At 29.7% G+C, this 5,610-nt stretch overlaps 1 long non-coding RNA gene across 1 annotated transcript; it reads left to right on the top strand.

Moving 5' to 3' along the window:
* The first annotated feature begins 914 nt into the window (after positions 1-914).
* LOC117172539 lies at positions 915-1,949 on the top strand. The gene is made up of 3 exons (XR_004467034.1): positions 915-954; positions 1,038-1,137; positions 1,833-1,949. It is a non-coding gene; the product is annotated as an uncharacterized LOC117172539 (long non-coding RNA).
* The last annotated feature ends 3,661 nt before the right edge of the window (positions 1,950-5,610 follow it).

Here is a 5,610-nt window from a genome sequence, read left to right as displayed (position 1 = left end):
GCTTCATCAGGCTTGAAAATTAGCCCATGTATTACTCTGACAAGCCTTTCTCCTATAATTCTGAATTGTATGATTTAATTTTTCAAACACAGAATATAAATGCTTAAATACAGAAATGTACAGAGAGCTTTTTTTCGAAAAATGGTTTGTTTCTTGTTTTATTGCAATTGAAAATTTAATGCATTTTGTGCGTCTGGGAAGTAGCAAACGGCCTTCACGAGTGTACCCATGGTGAACGAAATTTAGGACAGATCATTTCCGAATGAAACTAAAATTTTATTTTTTCGACGATACTTAAGGGCATGTGATACTTAGAAAATTGTCGATTCTACCAGTTTTAGGTTCCCCGGCTTTTTTTCTAGAATAATAAATATTTTGTCTTAAAAATTTGGGAAATGATAGCGAACATGCTAACGGTCCTCCCCACACACTTTTTTGTGGGTTAATTCAAAGTACATTTAATTTAGCAAAATGTGATCAATTTGCATAGCGTTTAGGAATAGTATCGATTTTTTCAGTGTTAGATTTCCCCGGCTTTTTTCCTAGGATAAGAAATATTTTGCCTTCAAAATCTGGGAAATGATAGCGAACATGCTAACGGACGTCCCCACACACTTTTTTTGTGTTTTTTTTTTTTTTTATCAATAAATTTTTGACAATTGCTAAAACGTGCGCGTTTATATTTCGAGGTTGTGTGTGTTACAATTCTCCCGAGCATTACTTCCAAACTAAGCAATATTTTTGGTCGAAAACTTTGGACTTACAAATAAACATAGTAACTAATCTCCCGAAACTAACCTTGTTTGGAGGCAATCAAAAAAGTTTATTTCATTAATAATTTCCAGATTATCGGAAAGGCAGAGATGAAAAACGACGTAACCTCAAGATAATGCATATGCTCCAAATTCAGTTTTAAAAAATTTTCATTTTTGTAGAAAAAAAGCCGGGGAAACTGTAAGTACCACATGCCCTTAAGGGGGGTTCCTACTTTGTTAGATAAAAAAATCGTTTTTTTTTCTTTTTGCATTTTCGGATAGATATATGTTTCAAAAATGTACCTGAAAAATTTCAAGTCTAAATATCAAACATGTCGGAAGTCATGGGCCGTTGAATGGAGCGGTGTCAAACTGACTAGGCGTAAGTACTCTTATTATCTGAACTTTATTTAAACAAATGATTATTGTAAATCTGATGTCAAATTTGTGATTTCTGACCGCTTGAACTATGAAAATCATATGAATCTATGGAAAAAAATAATTTTGCAATAGTTTTTATTGAATAAATTGTTTAAATAATTTTCTATTGCAAAAATAGTACCAGATTTGAAATCAGTGTAATCGAAAGCTATGGAAAGCATTTGCATCATTGAAAAATTTGTAATTTGTTTTAAACAATTGTTTATAAAAATTGTTCACATTTTCTAAACTTTGTTTAATCAAATGATTGTTGTAAATCTGATGTTAAATTCGTTATTTCTGACGCAAAAGTTCACTATCATTTTTTGCGTTTTTTATGAAAAGCTTTGAACGCATTTTTCTCATAACCACGTTTTCCGTGTTGGTGGAAGTCCCACAAGACGCAAAAATTAAGCAATCGCTATGAAACTTTTTTGACATGTTCTCAGAAGGTTTTCGCACAAAGTAGACTACAATCATCAAAAAATGTTGAAAATTGTTTGTTTAAAAAAATAATTAGTAGAAAAAAAAACGTGAAAAAATCAATTTTTTTCAAAATCTCATAACTTCCTCATTTTTCATGTTTTTTCTTCATTCTAGTCTACTTTGTGCGCTATAGTGTATAGATTAGGAAAATATTACGATTTTTTGTTTCAGATTTTTTCTACGGCGGACAGATCTTTCACCAGCGGGAAAAGTCGCTGCCGACCACCCGCCATTGATCAGTGCCCCCCTTCCCTCCTTTTTATGTAACGACCCAAAAAATTTTGTAGTACTACAATAAACATGAACAAGCAATTGTGGAAAATTTCAGCCTCTTATCTTTTATACTTTCCTTAAAAAATATTCCCAAAAAACAGTCGGATTTCTCGGCGTAAAAACGTCGTGAAAACCCAGGATCGAGCTCAAGATTTGATTTAGTGCCTTTCATGCCTCACTCAACCTTCCCATTGTTAGAGATAAGAATCGGTTGAGAGAAATAACAAATCATTAAAATATTAAGGAATTTCATTTCAATATTCTGCAATAGATCCATCAGATACGACGAGATGATTAAAAAAAGAAAGAAGAAAATCGGTTAATCCGTTCAATTTCTGTTGAGAGTTTTCGTAACTTATCCTCTCTTCTTAGATTCTATGCGACAAAATATGGAAGAAAGATGCTACGTATTCTTGAATTGGAAAAATGTGGAATTGCAAGTTATTTCATTTCCAAGATTACACTTGAAAGCTATGCAATTCGCAGCCTTTTCTTCAGAAATTCCTTTTCCATCATTTTCAACCGAAAACTCGATATAAGTAATTTATCTCTCTTTTTTTCTTGATTCTTTGTTTCAAATACAACTGCTTGCTTCACAATCAAATTGGCGTTGCTCAGAATTGATGCACTATTTTATGTCAAAAAAGACTTTGAACATTTTGAACCGAAGAGATTAATTAATATCAACTGAAGGGATGAAGCTCAAAACATGAATTTTCAACAAAACCGTCTGATATTCAATCAAATAGTTTAATATTCAACCAAAAAAATGCTATATTAACTAAGAAGGTTTGTTTATTACAAAAAAGGCCAATTTTAAAACAAATAGTGCAAGTTTTTATACTAAAAAAAAGGATAAATTTCCAACCGAAAATGGAATAGTAACATTTTTTGTAAAGAAGATGAATTTTCTTTTACAAAAATACGAATATGCACCAAAATATGTATTTTTTAAACAAAATTGTGAAAACTATTAAGAAAAAAGGCGAATTATAATCAAAAGGCTTGAATTTTCAACTAGATAATTATATCATTTTAAAAAAAAGTTAATTTTCCACCAAGTAGTTAAATTTTCCAATGAATAGGTTTTTTTGGAACGAAATAGTTAATTTTCTACCAAAATAGTTCAATTATAAACCAAACGCATGAATTTTTAACAATTAAGTTTACTTGCTACCGAACATTTTTATTTCCTACTAATTTTATGTAATTTTAAGACAACAAGACGAATCATCATAAAACCGAATTAATTTGAACAAAAGTTTAACATTCCAGCGAATAGTTGAATTTTCAAATGAAAAGATGAATATATTCGACGAAAAAGAATTTGGTAACCAAGAAGATCCATTTTTTATTGAAAATTACATGATTCATTTTTATGAAAGTAAAACAAATTATGATTCACCGTAAACATTGATTAGAAACAATTGTGACTTCTTATGTCTCTTCCAACTAGGGTCTCATTCACACATTCTAACCATTCTTTCCGCGGTCTACCTCTGGGGACGCTGCCATTTACTTTACCTTGATACACTTGTTTTGTTAGTCGTTCATTTGGCATTCTCTCAACATGCCCGAACCATCTTAACCGATTTCTTTCCCTGACTACTAGCGTCTTTTCTGCACCACATTCTTTTAGAATTATTTCGTTACTTTGTGCATCAGAGTTTTCCCGCATATTATGCGCATAAATCTCATGTCAATTGCGTTAATTTTATCCTTCCGAAAAACATAATATAGTACGAATATAAATATAACAGTTTTGCTTCTTCATATTCATGTCGCTGACACAATTAAAATAATGTATGATGTTCAAATGTTTCCGTGATATTTTTTAAATTCCTGTAATTAATATGTATAGAAAGAACTTATACGGTGACTATGTTTTCTATTATTATTTCATGGGCAATGAGCTGAGAAATAGTAATAAGAAAATAAATGTAATATAATACTTGACAATGGAATATTGTCCGCTAAGAGTTTTGAAAAATAGATGATTTAAAATTTGAAGGGCTGAAAAGTTTTTTTTTTTAATTAAAAGAATGCAAAATAAAATATTGTTATTGAAAAGTGAAATGAAAAAAAAAACATTACGAATTTAAGTGCAAAAGGATTCAAATTTGACCATTCGAAATTGAAAATCAAATTAAATATTTCAAAGTAAAAGCATCTGAAATTGTAGAATTGTAAAGTTTGTAAAATTTAAAAAATTGCGATGTAACTTAAGCATTTATCACAGGCATTTTTGGAACATCGAAATAAGGACACCTTCATTCTGCGTAGTAAAAATGAAAAAAAACAGTCTCAATTGTAATCCTTGAAAAATTATTTCATTTTGACATCAATTTTTTAAATTGAGCTTTCAAGGTCAAAACGTTTGTGTTTTTTATTTGTTAATATTAGACAATTGTCTCTAATCAATGTTTACGGTGAAGCATAATTTGTTTTACTTTCATAAAAATGAATAATGTAATTAATTTTTAATTGAAAAATGGATCTTCTTGGTTACGAAATTCTTTTCCGTTGAATACATTCTTTTTTTTTTAAATTCAACTATTTAGTTGAATGTTGAACTCTTGTTAAAATAAGTTCGGTTTTGTGAAGATTCGTCTTTTTGGCTTGAAAATATATAAAATTGGTACGAAATAAAAATGTTGGGTAGCAAGTAAACTTTATTGTTGAAAATTCATACGTTTGTTTCGTAATTGAACTATTTTGGTCGAAAATTCAACTATTCAGTTACAAATAAACCTATTAATTGGAAAATTTAACCGCTTGGTAGAAAATTAACTTTTTTATTAAAATGGTGTAATTGTCTGATTGAAAATTCAACCCTTTTGAAGATAATTCGCCTTGTTTCTTCATTGTTTTTACAATTTTGTTGAAAAAGTACGTATTTCGGTGCACATTCGTAATTTTTTTTAATGAAAATTGATCTTGGTTACAAAAAATTTTGCTATTCCATTTTCGTTTGAATATTTATCTTTTTTTTAGTATAAAAACTTGCACTATTAGTTTTAAAATTGGTCTTTTTTGTAATAAACAAACCGTCCTGTTTAACATAGCATCTTTTTGGTTGAATATTCAAATATTTGATTGAATATCAGACTGTTTTATTGAAAATGCATGTTTTGAGCTTCATCCCTTCAGTTGATATTAATTAATCTCTTCGGTTCAAAATGTTCAAAGTCTTTTTCGACATAAAATAGTTCATCAATTCTGAGCAACGCCAATTTGATTGTGAAGCAAGCAGTTGTATTTGAAACAAAGAATCAAGAAAAAAAGAGAGATAAATTACTTATATCGAGTTTTCGGTTGAAAATGATGGAAAAGGAATTTCTGAAGAAAAGGCTGCGAATTGCATAGCTTTCAAGTGTAATCTTGGAAATGAAATAACTTGCAATTCCACATTTTTCCAATTCAAGAATACGTAGCATCTTTCTTCCATATTTTGTCTCATAGAATCTAAGAAGAGAGGATAAGTTACGAAAACTCTCAACAGAAATTGAACGGATTAACCGATTTTCTTCTTTATTTTTCTAATCGTCTCGTCGTTATCTAATGGTTCTATTGCATAATATTGAAAAGAAATTCCTTAATATTTTATTGATTTTTTATTTCTCTTAACCGATTCTTATCTCTAACAATGGGAAGGTTGAGTGAGGCATGACAGGCA

The sequence above is a fragment of the Belonocnema kinseyi genome, chromosome 5 (genome assembly GCF_010883055.1).
Source record: "Belonocnema kinseyi isolate 2016_QV_RU_SX_M_011 chromosome 5, B_treatae_v1, whole genome shotgun sequence".
Classification (NCBI taxonomy): Eukaryota; Metazoa; Arthropoda; class Insecta; order Hymenoptera; family Cynipidae; genus Belonocnema; species Belonocnema kinseyi.
This window is presented reverse-complemented; position numbering and strand designations above follow the sequence as displayed.